Source organism: Cinclus cinclus, chromosome 3 (assembly GCF_963662255.1).
Source record: "Cinclus cinclus chromosome 3, bCinCin1.1, whole genome shotgun sequence".
In the NCBI taxonomy this organism is placed as follows: Eukaryota; Metazoa; Chordata; class Aves; order Passeriformes; family Cinclidae; genus Cinclus; species Cinclus cinclus.
This window is the reverse complement of record NC_085048.1, coordinates 103744193-103760423: the sequence shown is the minus strand read 5'-3', so window position 1 is coordinate 103760423 and position 16231 is coordinate 103744193.

Sequence of the window (16231 nt, the reverse complement as noted above, 5' to 3'; positions counted from 1 at the left end):
TGCTAGGAGTCTTCAGTGGAAAACACATGCCAGGGTCCAGCTTGTACAGAGCTGCTCGAGGAGGTGATGCTTGGCAAGGTGTGCTCCAGTTCTGCTACAAAATCCTGGATTTGCTTCTCATACCTGTTTTTAGCCTTTCAGATATGACCAGATTTCAGTGCATATCCATTTTTAATAGGAAAGGAAACGAGCAGTTGTTGATGTGTGGAACAGAACTGAAACAATTCCAACTGCATTTGTCTAATGGGGATGACAAAAGGCTTCAGCAAGGTATGATGAAAATAGGACTGAAATCCTCTCATGAATTGGGATCCTTGGAAGTATAAATATAAGTTGCACTTTAATTTGTTACAGCATGCTGTTGAAAAGTAACAGCATTTAGAGATTACTGAGCAGACGCTAATGTGGTTCAAACAGATCATTTTAATTATCTTGATGTTACTTAATAACACGCGTTTTCCCTTCGAAGACTGACTGCAGAGCAAGGAGCACACAAAAACACTTGACAAGGAGTTCCCTTGCAATGCAGATGGCACATCCACCCTGAGCGCAGAGGGCAGGGAGCTCTCCCAAGGAGTATCTGCTCCCTGAGTCACACTGGATACACGACTGTTGTGTCTGAGTGAAACATAGAGCTCTGACACTGGTGATGATTAAGAAATAGTTTGGTTTTCACTACCCTGTGCAAAACATTTTAGCAACAGTAGCTGTTTCACAGAAGAAATGCAAGAAAAACTTCACCATAATTCCAAGGAAGTAAGTGTTCTATCACCAGTGGAAAACATATCACATTTGAGCAATCACTGTGTTCTCAGCCTCCAGCTTACTTCAGCCTTGGTACAGCATGCAAGAGCTCGTGAGAGAAGAGTTGGGCTACAAGCATATCATCTCGAGTTAAAAATCCCCAAAGCATTCATTGGATCCTTGGGAACAGAAATTCCATGCTGGAACAACTGCTTTGCATTTTCAAATGAAATAATATTAAATACTGTGGTGTAGCATTGCTGGGTTAGCTGGTACCGATTTCATTTATGCTAAGCAGTCATTTACTTTGGAAGTAGATGAATTTTTTCCAAGCACTCTGCTTGGAAAAATAAAAAACACATTTTCTAGTAAGGATCAAAATTCATAACACTTTATACTCAATAGTTTTTAATTAAGTGCCACATTAATGCTGCTTGCATTGCTTTTTCATCATGGACCAACTTCCAAATGAGCTCACAGACACATTTTCAAGTGCTCAGTATTCTCTAGGTTTTAGAAAATGCTTGTCTCCCATCTCAGCACCCAAGAAAAAACGTGTTTCAGAGATGAGCTCTGCTAATAAACCTGTCCTATACATCTGAAATAACAGCAAGCACACACATCACTCTATAGATTCCAAACATCTTTTAACACAGCCTCCTGTGAAGTGGTGTACTGGGATGACTGTGCTTTTCACCACTACAATATTTGAAAAGCTCAACTATTTCCTTGGACTTGTAGGCTTGCAAAAACAATCCTGTCAAATAAAGCTCTTTGGCTTCAATTGCTGATTATTAAAACTTTAAAAGAAACACATCCCACAGAAAACAATTAACAACATCTGAAGATTCCTCTGCCTGCCTAGATATCTTAATCTAGAAATTAATTATAAATTAAATTTATTACGTACATGCAAAAAATACACATGTAGCTGCCCAGCAATTTGAGATAATGTAAACAAGAAAGGAAAGACTTCTGTAAAGATGCCTGTATGAAAAGTAAAAGGATTAGCTTCATATGATTATCCCTGGAATCTGACAAACCGTACACACACCTTACTTTAGCTCAAATTTGCCCTGCCAATCAGGCTGTTAAATTACATAATTTGATACCTCTTAACAAAAGATGGCATCCTGGGCGTTAGCTTCCATTGTGGAAGTCACAAGAAATTGATGTCTATATCCTACCTACAGTATTTTTTTTTCCTTAATTTTGCATTTTTTTCTCAGAGATATATTACTTCTCTTTTTCTCTTTGTGAGACACTCCATATTCCCTAGGCAGTGGTACTTATTTTGTTGTGACCACACATGCAGAGAAAAAGAAATAAATAATTCTTTCCAGCTCGTTCTGGGATCCAGACAAACATAATCTGTGTTGTGTTCACTTTGTTATACTTTATGTAAGAGGTGACATAAAACCAGCAGAGCCAACACAGAATCTCAAGATACATATGCTGCCTTTCTGCCTTACACATACTCCCAAATACGTGACACTTGTTAAGTGGCAGCCACGTACCACAAGCAACTTCTACATTTTATCTTTGTGTGTTTACGCTGATTATTAAACACAAAATGTTCAAGAGTTTCCTAAGCAAGGCAGAGGGAAATGGCTTTCCTTGGATTTGCGTGGTGAAAACGCAGATGATCCAACACTCCATCAAGAGCAGCATTCCCATGGCAGGAACAAAGGGAGCTGCCAGGCTGGAGAAATGGACAGCAGCACATTGTTCTTCTGCCTGCCACGTCCTGTGGGGGCAGAGCACAGACCCCACTGCAGCACAGCTGTGCTGTCCTTCCTTGCATCACACAGAGACCACAATAATTTGAGGGGTTGTGGCTATCTAGTTTATATGTTAAAAATGGTGATGCTTCCACTTAGCTATTTTCCTTGATGACTTGCAGAAATTATGAATATTTCTTCTTTTATTCCTGCCTGCTCCAGGACACACTGAGTAGGTAGAGAATGCACTGCAGCGTGCCCGAGGCTGCTGGTCATTGATTTGAGTGGCCACATGTGAGGGGCAGGGTCAGCCTGAGTTCCAGACAGTGCACCCACAGGTAGGGAATGGGGTTAATGCACAATTCAGGATGCCAGAACCCCTTCATGGCAGGCTACTCAAAGGGAAAACAATCCTCACTGGGTTCTGCCTCTGCACGTGACTCACTTTGGGTTCTTAGTACCATTAAATATGTTGAAGAGAGGAAAAAGGCATTCCATCCTGCACCTTCACATGGTCAGAGCAGAGCAACCTCAACTTCCACCAAACTATCAACAAACCTTGGTTTGCACTTGCCTAGACTTCTTGTGTGTGTGGCCCTGATTCTCCCCCTTTCTTCATGTTAAGCAACTTCCAGTGAGAAAAGAACCTTCCACTTTGACCTCTGCCAGCCTGCCCTTCCCAAACCTGCTGCTGCCCTAGAACAGTCCCCACATGGCACATTTGTGTGGGGAAGGGCTGCCCCCTTGAGTATGTTCTCCAGTGCACCCAGTGTGGTAGCAGAATGTGCGTGGAGATCTGCAGACACCTGAAAGGATCACAGAATATCCTGAGCTGGGAGGGACCCAGAAGGATCATCAAGTCCAGCTCTCAAGCAAATAGCCCAGACTGGGACTGAATGTACAACCTTGGAATCATGAGAAACTGTTCCAACCAACCGAGCTAATCAGAAAAAACAAACATCAAAGCCAGAGATTCCCTCCCTCTGATTCCCAGTAGAAGGGAATAGATGTCATTACCTGGTCAAACCCTTGGAGCTCCAGTACTACCATGTGTATACAGGGAATATATCCCAGAGGAAATGTGGCCCACACTGCCTTTGGTGATTTTTCCCTCTGTTAAGGGTAGGAAATAAGAGCTGTTGGTTTTTTACTGATCCTCATTCTGCACCGAGCTTGTGTCTGACTCTGCCAGATCTCTCCGGTTTATATGCTTGGCAGTCAAAATTTTCAGGATTGAAGCCACTGAATGCATGTTCAACAGTAACATACCTAAACACACCTTAACTAAATCCACTTCACTTACAGTCTTCCAAACAAAGCGCATGCATGCCAGGAAAAACACTCTCATCATAAGGGACATTGCAAGATATGACACTGTTCAACCTAACTTTACTCCACAATTGTGCAGAAAACAATAGAAAGATCTTGTCTCATTATGCTTGAAGTTGGTGGGACTGTTCAATTCCTTCTGAGGGACACCTGTACAGCAGGAGCCTTACAGGATTTGGTCTGAGATTTTGCCATTAGCAAAATACTTGTGTAAGAGCAGGTAATGAGACCTTCACTATTTCTGAGTGATCCAAACTGTGTATTAAGACCAAGCAAAGCCACTAAATCATCACTATCAACATTGCCTTTCACAGACCTGGAGGCTCCAATGCCCAGGAGAATGATGATGTTGAAGTGTGAAATGTCCAAATATGAGCCACCTGCAGCCTCTGAGAGTTTCAGATTTATAAGGAGGGAGTTTTCTGTATGGGTGACTCCTCCATTTCTGCTGCTTTACAATAAGCAGGCCCATCTCCTTAGTTTAGTCATCAATCTAAATGCATAATCTGGGGAAAATGAAGGATCTCATCTTTCCCTGCCTGAGCTGTCTCTTCCAAAGTGAGGTTCAGCTGGACTTGACTCTGTCAGCCAGGGAACAACCTGGTTACTGTTCCAGTCCTCAGCCTCCCTCCAGGTACCCCGGCCATTTCTCTTTACTTGTCCAACTTCATATTGGCAGAAGACAGCAAGGGTTGGAGAAGACTGTTTTGGGAAGGAGAAGATAAATAGCCTAAAAAGAAGACGAGATTTTCCATTTGCCCTGAGGTAGAAGGAGGGCAGGGGAGGGGTGAAATAAAAGGAAAAAAACAGGTAGAGCTGGAGGAGAAAAATGAGATTCTGACTGGTGTTTCATTAAACAAAACAAAACAAACCAAAAAAAAAAAAAAAAAGCAATTGGTTTGGAAAAAAAAAGAACAATTTAATTTTGTAGGCAAAAGGCTCCTGGCTTCACTTCCTAGTGGAACAATTTGGTTTTATGAGAAGAGACTTTCCAAGCCAACCGTGACTGTACATATGGCACAGCTTGATACCTGCTCTCTGTATCCTGATGGTTCAGCTACTGAATTTGTCACGTTCTTTTGCTACTCTGACTTTTTCAGGAACTGCTGTAGTGCTTCCTGCTCTTATGAGTTATTTACAGCATATTTATGAGTCTGCAGAACTATCTGCCAGAAAGTAAAAAGGGAAAAAAAACCCAAAACAAGTATTCTATTAACTGCAAATTATTTGTCAAGCTCCTCTTGCCAGCTCTTCCAGACACAGACCAACTTTTTACCACACCAAAACATATTGTCCAGGAGTGCCCTTTCAATGTGCCCTGTGAATGCTACAAGAGCAATCTGAGGTGCAGGAGCATGGAAAAACACCATGGTAAAATGAGACAGTAGCAGCTGCACCCAGGACCAAAATTTACCAGCAACACCCCAATGAGTCAACCTCCTCAACACCTCTAGCTGCCACCAGTTTCCCATTGGGACACTGTGCTTTAGCACTAGAAAGTCGGAAGTGGAGAGTACCTCAGCACTCATCTCATCCCTCCACAGCTCTTTTCCTAGGGTGCTTCCTTCCACAGGCCCTGTCCTTGCACGTTGTGGCACACAGAGCTATGTTTATCTGCTGTTCTTCCCTGGTGAGCCAACATCCAGCCAGGGGCTCGCAGGGCATTTGACTGCACCAATATTTGTGCTTTTGTGCACTTACCCTACAAAAACACCTCAGACAATATATTTTTCTTGCCTTCCTGCAAGATGAACAGCCACACCAGAAAGGACTTCTGCTGGGATGAGCCAATGAAACAATTTTTTTATTATTATTTTACATTTCCAGTGTCCATGCGATTGGAATAAACTGTAAATTAGGTGTTACAGCACTATAGCTTGGGTAGATGGGATGTTTTAGAAATGCAGCTTTAGTTTGTTATAACATAATAGCAGCTTTGCTTTGTTGTGACAGTGGCAATAAATAAAGTTCCCACAATGTAAAATGCTGCAAACAACCAAAACTAGTCTACCAAACAACAAATCACGGGAAGCAATACCCACCCAGCACTTTACGTACAGAAATATTGATGACCTGTGCTAAACTTCCCAGGTTAGAAAGTATCCATTTTTCAAGAGATCCGATGATGGTGATCTGCTCCCTCTGCTCCCTGAAGTGAATTCCAAAACAGGGTTCTTGTCATTTGCATGCACTGATAATAATTGCAAACTAGAGATATTTTCTTTTTCTCTAAGTAAGTAAAAATTTCTGGCAGCTCCAACAGCCTCCTTGCTATTGCACGTTAGTCACAGTTTATTCACATCAGAAGACCAGTGGAAGGTTGAGACAGGCAGGGGACTAAAGATGGATCTCTTCTATAGTTATAAAAGGATTTCCATTTGTTAACAACTCTGCCTATGAAGTATGCAATGACATTTTCCTACTGTGCTATTTTCATGCCTCCTGAGATGCCAGGTTATAATGCAAAACATCTGAATCATTAAATTTATACAGTTATTTAATAACCCATGTAAAATACATGGCAATGTTGCTTCTTTTAAAACATATGCACCTCGTAAGAAAACAATTTCCTGCACTATGTGGTGTAGTCAGATTTCAGTAGTTTCTGTCAGGCAGAAAGGGTTCAAACTTCCATCTTCTGTGCACCCAGGAGCCATGACACCCAGTATCACCAAGCTGCTGCTGGCAGACCCTTTTGGAGGAAATATACTCCCCTTTAGAGATGATTAGCCCAAAGTAGAATGTATACTATATGTAAACATGTAGTGGTATAAATATATAGCCAAAATAATCATAGCTAGCAGGTAGTAAAGGTGAAACACAAGCCTCGTCTAACAAAACATCAAACACATCCTTCACCTTAACTGTGAGTGATTTCTTCATAGTCTTAGTAGAACAGGTTCCCATGAACTTCTTAAAACTCACTTGGGGTCTAAAATGGAATTTGGCTTTCTGGAAATTGGCTAAAATTCTGGTTTTGATAGTTCCTTCCTAGCTCCCATACTTGGAGATAAGTTCACTCAGTTTCAGGATAGATGTTTCTTTAATAGGAGTGATCAAAAGTATAACATACTTAACATAACAGACATAACCATAACAGACAACTGCTAATATGGAACATAATGAGAGGAAAATATTGTTGGCACAGCCAGGACTGAGCAGAGAGAGGGCCAATCCTGTTTATAGACTTACTGAAGTTCTTTGGTTGCTTAAAAAGCTGACAGGCTGCATTACATCTAACATTCCCATACTGATCATACCATTTCTGAGCCTGCCTCATTGTGACAGCAGCCACATAATTAGTTTTCTCCTTGTTAAATATTTGTAAATAATTTGTACTTTTATGGGTTATATAACCTGGCTGAGAGCTTCCAATAATCTTCCTGTAACTTGTTTAAATGTGGGAAAAAGCTGTAGGGTCTGGTTTGTGCCCACCCCTGAGGGTGGGGCAGCAGGAAGGAGGAACCTCTCCAGGTTCTGCGGGCAGCTGAGGGTGAGTGACAAAGTTTGTGAGAGCTGCCAGTGATGAGCCCCAGCGAGGGTGATGGATTTATGATGCAAATCAGGCACTTAATTCAGCAGGCACTTAAGCACATATTTGAGTCTCATTGACTTCGTGGATTCAAGTGAGTGTTTAAATGCTTTCCTGAACACTGGATAGCTGTACAAGGGAACAAAGAGGGGAAGAGGAAAAGAATAACATAATGAAATTATAGCTTTTATGGTGGAATGGTGGAAGCTGGTTTAGAGTTATTCTAGTGAAGATAAAGTGTAGGGAAGCTACATACAAAAAAAAATTTGAAAATTTCACAGTACAGCCAAAGAGACTGGGTTATATTAAAGTATTGTTTGAGAAACCTTTTCATCTCTTTTGTTGAGTAAACAAACCAAATTAGAATCACAGCAAATAAAGGCAGAAGAGTTATACGTGATATTTCCTTGCTTTTTAAAATTCCTGCTCCCTTTTCATTGTATTGAAACGACAATAAGAGATTAGGTTCCTCTATGCACCATTACTAGCATTAATCAGATTGAATTGACGATGCAAGTTGGATGAACCTTTAAAAGGCTGAATTCCTTTCAGGAGTGAGTTCTTCAGGATTTTCTTGCTGTGGCAGGTCAGAAATACCACATTACTTGAGTGGTTGTCTCCCTAAAGCAGGAGGTGCTGAAGTATGTGAAGATACAATGAGGGAAAAGCATCCCAGACCTCCCAAACTACAAAAAGGCTGAATTTAGCAGAGGCTTTCCTGATGGGAAATTCTCACTATCCCCAGAATAACTCCTCTCTCCCAAGTATCAATAGGGAAACAAATCTTCCAGTCCACAGAGAACACCAAGATGTTGTTATTGTACACTTTCTTCTCCCTTTGTTTTTCCTTTTACACACTTATATTTCTCATCCATCTTTTATTTTTTTTCAATTAAAGGCCATATAAAGAAACCTGTAACATCAAGAGCAGTTTCTCAATGGATCTGAAACAGATATAAGAACCTGTGGAATTCTACAGTGGCCAGGATCCAAAATTAATTCTGGATCAGTTTTACTTTGGCAATTATTTCTGTAATTGGCAACATCAGCATTTTAAATGAAAGCTTGAATTTGGGGTTCAAAATCCAATTTTAGCAAAATCCCAAATGCAAACAGGCAATGGCTCCTGCCTTGGGGAAAAAAAATAAAACCAAAGCAAAATCTCAAATTCAAACACCCTCAAAACTTAAGAATAACAGGCTAATGCCAAAAACCAGACCAGGCTGCTGCTCAAGTCTTTAATGGCTGCCATCCATGCCCAAATCCACCAGCTCAAGCACCCTTAAGCACCACTCACTCCAGCAATATCCAGAAATGGGCTTTCCAAACACCATCTCTGCCCTGCTCCACACAGGACAATACTCATTTCCATCAGAAAACAAAGGATACACATATAATTTTCACAACTGAAAAGATAATCACACCAATGATATAGATTTGTGCATGGTTTTTCCTGCAATATTGACGTGATGTTCAGTGCAGGAAGTGATGGATACAGTTTGGGAGAATCAAAATAATGTTTTCCTATTTCCACCATTTATTCTATAGGAGATACCGGAGCCTGTTCAATAAGTGTAATAAGCATAAACTGTGGCACTTACAATACTATTCACTAGATTAATATAGAACAATATTTATTTTAAATGCCACTTAGAAATAAATGTCTGAATGTCTTTCAAACTCAATGTATTTAGACTGAATCAATCCAAACCTTGAAATCAAATTCAGAGACTAAAATCGATATTCTCCCCGCTAATTTTATATGCACACACCTCCCTCGGAAAGCACTTCAGAAGAACTAGAAAGTTGAGCCACATCTCTGGATTGACCAATCCCTTCTTGAAGGGATTTTCTTTTCCTTTCTCTTTCCTTTTTAAACCATTTTTCCAGACTTGTGGCACAGACAATTCTTTCAGACAGTATTTTTCAGGTTTATTCTCTTTAGGTGATTTGACAACTGTACTATTTGGTACTAATTTCTAAGTCCTGGGAGACAATTATTTAGCAGTTTCAATTCATCAAAACCCTAATGAATTCTGAAGGAATTCTTGGGGACTAGTTTTCTGTCCTGTCTGTGGAGGGACTGCACAACACACCCTATGTATTTAAACCACATTAAGAGACTAAATGTATTTAATGAATATTGCTCAAAAGAAACTGAAGAGCAATGTGCTAAACCCCAAGAAAATCACCCTCAGTGCTGTCACCAAAGCAATGATCCTACAAGCACAGCTGAGGGAGGCTGACTCCACATGCCAAGGGATAACCAAAAGGGATGGAGAGCTGAGTGCGAACAAGGAGTCAGGAAAAAGTCCAAGAGAATGATGATCTACAGACACAGAAGGGCTCATTGTAGAATGAGATGTGAAGGATGGAGGCAGAGAAGGCTTTATTGAGTGTTCCAGGAAAAGTATTGGTTCAGGTACCTTGTCACGTTCAAAATAACTTGAATATCTTTAGATATTTTGGAAGGAAAATGGAAAAACTAGGCACTGTACCAGCTGCTTCTTGGTTCAAAAACAACGATCAGGTTTTATTTAGATTTTCAGTCTACTTAAGCTGGTTCTCGGGGGAGTTGCTGTGGGGACTTGAGCTCCGTGATTTGAGAAAACTTATACGGAAAGAAGGAATAAAAAGGTAGTTCATGGAAGCCAGATGGGGAGGCCAAGAATCTGGCAAATATCCCTTTCCCACATTTCTTCTAGAACTCAAAATAAATCTGAATCTCTCTGACATTTGAAAAGAAGTCTAGCTATTTCTTCCCACATTATGTTTTCTTTTTGCTCGCTTTTGCACAAGGTCTTACGGGAAGCAGAGCCTGGTGCCAAAGTAATGCAAGGAAGCAAGCTGTGCTGATAATCTCAGACTGGCCCCCTTTTCTCAGGAGACATCCAGCCCAATTCCATGTACACAGGCAATTCGGAGGGCAAGGCTCACTGGTGTGCTCTGGCAACGTGAGGCACCACAAACCTTGCTGAGCTGGTCAGCACAAGGGGATTTGCAGCTGCTTTGTATCATCAGAGCGAGGCAAAGCTGCCAGACCAAACCAGGGTATCTGGCTCCTGCAGTTTAGAGAGACTCGGCATCAGTTTGTGAACTTTTCAAATCAGGCCTCTAAATTTTCTGAGATTCACTTATCACTGTGAAACAACCCAAATCTCTGTGGAAGAGATTTGTCATAGGACACAGGTCTGTGCCCAGCTTCAGAAGCCAAAGGAACTTTGATCCCATGGTGGTTTCACTCTACCAAAGCACCTTGCTTTAAAAGAAGTTGTTGTTCAAAGTGCCAATGTATTTTGGACCATGCAAGTGTGACAAAATAAGCATAAGCAGTAACTTCTGGTACTTAACAGACAGATTTTTCCTGTGTCTGGGAGAACTAACAAAATTCAGGATATTTCACTACCAGTGAATCTCTAATGAGGGGGTAATAAAAATGCCTGCCTCACTGACTGTCAAGGGATATCAAATTTGCTCACTTATGACTCAGTAATTACCCACCAAAAATGTAGATCAAGTGGTCATCACCCAAATTAGTACCTGCCAAAGATTACTTTTGGAATGGCTGTCAGCTAAGAAATGGGAAATGAGTTGCAAAATATTATTAAAACTGGAAAATAACAGCTTTAAGGTATGAGCCACCACTCAAGTACACAATGGAGTGAGGATAGAAAGCAGTGCCCACACGGGGAAGGGAGCAGGGAGAGGGGCTGATGCCCAGGGACTTGGGAACAACAGCGGCAATGAAAACTGACACATGATCGCCTGGCATGATAATCTTGGGATTCCTGCTGAGAAAACCAAAACTAAAGAGCAGGTCCTCCCTAGGACTTGGGAGAGAGAGATTCCAGCCACTGCTCTGCCTGCCAAGAGCCTTTTCAGAGAGCAGCCATTGCTTCTCCCTGCTCCAATTCCCCATCCGTGTCTCTGTTCGGCAGAGGAGCTGTAAGAGAATTAATTTCAATAACTGGAACAATCTACAGCCCATTAAAGTTACGGTAAGTGCTGTATAATGGCAAAACCAAACCCAGGCCATTAATACCCTGTGAGAAGAACAAAGCAGGGCCTGACCATTTTGTTCCATGTTCCAGCAACATTCAGATCTGAGCCTGAGGTGGTGATGATGATGATGACAGTAATTACCATATGATGCACCTTGCAGCACCAAACACTTTGCAATTAGCTGAAGGCAGCACCATGGGTTTGTCATCTACCTCTTGTGAAAGGTGGCTACCAAGTGGCTGAAAGGGTGCTCAAATAACAGTTGCGGGAGAAGGAGTGGCTTTTCCTTTTGCTTCTGGAACCATCAGACTTACTGCAAGGAGCCTCATGCTCATTCACTTACCCTGGCTGGCTGGCAGCTCTGTTTTGAAAGCTTTCTACCAGGGAAGGCAAGGGGAAAAAAGTCTCTTTTCAGTGAGCTGCATAAATCCATCTCTCTCTCCTCTCTTTTCATTTAGGGAGCAGGGGAATATGAATAAAGTTGCCAAACCATCCAGTACCTGCACCTCTATTTCCTAATCCAGTCCACTCCTCTGCACCACAGCTGACATGTTTGCAGTCTTAACAGATCTGTGAGTGCTCTGTGAGAGCTCCAGTGCTGGATATCACTGGACATCTGAGGCCAGAGTAAGGCATTTGTTCCCACACCCTGTGGGAGGGCTCTCAGCAGAACACTTGGAAATAGCAAGGCTTTGAAAATAAATCTGTGTGTTAAACAAAGACAGCCAGAGACAGAAGCAAAAGGGTAGAAATAAATTGTTGATTGCTAGCTTGCTAAAAGGCTCACCATGAAGTGCTTCAGCAGTCAGTATTAGGACTGGGGATATTTAATATATTCATTAGCGTTCTGGAAAAGAGAGGGGAAGGTGACAAAATTTGCACAGGCCGCAAAAATATTTAGGTTACTTGTGATTACAAAAGATTAGAAAAGCTAGACAGATGCGCAGCATGAAGACAGATGAAATCCACTGTTCATAAATGCAAGGTAATGCATATTTGAATGAAAAATTTTCAAAACTTTTGGACAAGGTTAGGTTGTAAATTAATCAACCACTTGAGAAATAGAGAGGGAGGAGAAAACACATGCCACACTAGACAACTCAACGAGAAAACTGAAGAATTGGGAGCAACAGTAAAAAATAGTTAAGTATGTTGTTGGGCTGCATAAAGAACAGGATAGGAATTAATACTAAATTACCACATCACTGAGCAACTGGACAGCGTATCTGAAATGCTATACCAAGCTGCAATCAACTCACCCAGAAAAACCATAAAGCTGAAATAGGAAGGGGCAACAAAAAATGATTAGCGGCAGAAGAAAGGATTGTGAAGATTGGGGCTGCTTAGTTTATTGAAGACAAGTAAAAAGGGGACATGCGAGAGTTAACGAAAGTTACGGAGAAGATCAATTGCCTGGTCCTAGAGTCCTCTCCTCCTGCAACAACACTGAAAAACATCTTTAAAAACCAATAAGGGAAATATTATTTTACACAGTTCATAATTAACCTATGGAACTGATTGCCACAAGATATCCTTCTGGTCAAGGACTTAATATGATATAAAATAGTTTAATTTAGATTCTTATGTGAGTAATGAGGACATCCCAGCTAGGATCAAGATAAATATCTTAGAAAGGCTGAAACCCCTAATGCCTCCTGACATAAATGAACCATGGGCTGATGGAGGTTGGAGAGAAACATCCTCTTTGGGCAATAAAAAAATGTCTGTGTCTTCCCTTGAACAATTTGGTACTGAGTACCCCCAAAACTGCATTTGGGGCTGGATAGACTGACAGTCCAGTCTTACCAGGCACATCTAAATCAACACCCCTTTGTGCTAACCTGAAGTTGACACCTCCATTGTCCTCACTGAGGCCAGGATTTCAGACTTGGATTTTGGGAACAGTGCTGTTTGCCATGGTGGAAAGGGGAGGAGAAGTTTGGATACAACACTGAGGTAACAAAATTGTGCCAGATGTGGTGCACACTCGAGAGTGGGGACAATAGTGTTTTCTACTTTTTGCCACCAAACTTGTCCAGGTTTCCCAGTTTGTTTGCCATGCTCATTTTGTTTTGTACATGAGAGCATCCTGTCAACACCAAAGTACAAATAAAGCTCTATAACCAGCTATGGTGTCAGAATCCGGACAGATTTCAATTCATCTATCCCAACATCCGTGAGCAAAAGGCGGGGGGGGGGGGGGGGGGGGAAGGGGGGGAAGTTTAAAAGTTATGAAGGAGAAAAGCTATTGCCATCTAAATCCCTCTGAATGGAACCTGATCTCTTGGGTACATTTGCAAAATGAGACCTGGAGCTTTGTAGCAGTCTTTTGTAAAAATTACTTTGTTTAAAATATGGCCCACCCAAGTACAAACAGATCCCCCCCCCCCCCCCCCCCCCCTTATAGCTATCAGTTAAAGCAGTGTCTGTGGTACAGACCTAAATCTGATTCAATGATTAATATGTAAACAGAATTTGATTTGCTCTTCTTTTGTGCTTATCGCCAAGATACAATCTGGCACAACAGTTTTGTTTGATAGACAGCCCTGGCCTATGCTTGTCAACTAGCCAATATAAAATAACATTGTTACTGTATAATCTCGAATTAGGCTGTAAAATATTTCAATTGTGTGACACACATGATGAGAAGATTTTAGAGTTCTCACATGTTTACATAATTAGCAGTGCATATTTGTTAAATTAAGGTATCACTATCACCTTTATTACCATATCCTTCCTCCTCTACTGCAGTGTCTGAGTCTTGTGTAAACTCACGTCTTAACTTTTCAAAGGCAACAGAAAAAGAAGCCTGCATCTCTGTGAGGATTCTCCTGCTTCTGTGCAATTCTAATAAAAGGTATCAGAATACCCACCCTTTCTCACAGCGCTTCAAAAAAAAATAGCTGCTGAGGTGCAACTCAAGTAAGGAAAAGAAAGCACAAGAGGGAAATGGCCTCAAAGACCTGACTTCAGGTGTATTTAATCCTTCTACTACTGGTTTAAAAGTATTAAGTAGCCATAGGCTATCCCTGGGTAGAAAGACAGTTCAGTGACATCCCTTTTGTAAATATGTACCTGCTCAGCCTCCTCCTAAACTCCACATTGAAGTCTCCTGCTTTTTCAGATTAATTCAGTTTGAATACTGCTGACTGTCTGTCACTACAGTCATATGTCATTGGTAGCAGCTCAAAAAGCCTAACCCCCTTCTCTAATGTCATTGCACACAATTCATTTCTAAATGTGTTATAGTTTAGGAATACCAGTAAAACAGTGGGGGGAAAGGCATTTTCAATTTAAAGGGTGTATAAGGCGGTTTACAACACTGTATTAGATGAGCCAAGCATATTTCCTTGAGAGGGGCACATATGGTACAGGTGAGATTTGCAAAAGTATAGTTCCAATAATTACCAAGATCGTTAATAACAGTGTGGTAGTTTCAAACCATGTGGCACAGACTTACCAATAATGCTGTTTAATTGGGGGGAGGGTCTTTCTTAAAGAGCTGGGTAGTACCTAGAACAAAAACATCTAAATCCACCCCATAATAACCACAGCCACAAAACCAGGCTTGAGTTCTGTTTATTCCACCAGGTTTGGCTCAAGATACTCTGACTCTGGCCATGCGCTGCATAGGAAGTCACAAAGGTTGGGCTGTGGGGCTCTGACCAGGACTTGCTTCCACAGAGACACCCTTGGCTCTCAATTTACACCCTAAAAATATTGGAGACATGGACACCAACTGAAATCTGGATGTGTTCTGCCCCCAGCTGTGCTCAGCATCTCCCCCCTTCAGCTTCACTCCTGTCAAGGAGGTGGCAAAATAAGTAGCAGAATGAGGCCCTGCCAGACAGGCCCGCCACCCTCACAAAACAGGCTGGCTCTGTTCAAAACAAACCCACAGCACGAGCAGTAACCCACTAAAGAGCTTCTTCAATGTGGGCTGATCTTTCCCAAAACTTCAGCTTTCTGGCTTTCTGATTTAATTCCAAGTGCAATAATAAACACACTCCTCTGTTTACAGCTCCATAAATAGTGCCTTGTGTTTTCTGAAACAATGCAGCTCTGGGCTGTCTCTGTGATCGTTTATTTTATATCATCCTTAAGTTGCCATTTATTTACATTTCTGGGAACAGCTACCCCATGAAACAAATGGCCTGTTTTGTTAAGTCATGGTCAAGGATGTTTCCTTCAACTTATCACATCTAGAAATGCCACAGACAGAAATGCTTTCAGGCTATTTGCTAAGAAAACTAACATAAGCTCCTTATCAGAAAATATTACATTTCCCCGAAAGGTGAACTGTTCTGTCAGTTTTTCAGGCCATGTGAAATTCCTTCTCTACTCTGACAGGTCACTGAACAGAAGTTGATGGCACACAGTGGTCACCCAGGATGCCAGGCACAGCCTTCAGCCACACATGGCTGCAGGTAGTGGCACAGATGCAGGAAGCCTCTCCCTGACACATCCAGCCCGGGGGACACATTCCAGGCTAGGGGCTTGTGTGGCTTCCTTGAGGTTGTTTCATGACTTTCTCCCTCCCTTTCACTCTTCTTAGGATGCCTCCAGAAGCAAGGCAGATGCAGTGCTGTGTGTGCCAGCCACTGATGTTCACATCCCAGAAGTGGCAGCCAGAACTGGCTCCTCTGAGGCCTCACGAATCCCCATCTCTTCAAACCCACAACAAGAAACCAGAAGAGGCGCTACATCTCTGTTTCTGGGTTTTAGAGCATCCTCTGATTTTTCATCCTACTAAATCCAGAATATTGGCATCTGCAGACTGACAATTCTAAATTTAAGGGGTGACACAAGAGTTCAGGCAGTGTAGAAGCTTTCCTCAACCACAGCAGCTGACTTCCAGGTTGCTCATGTTCCTAAGAGCTGAGGAACCAAGATCAACACTGTA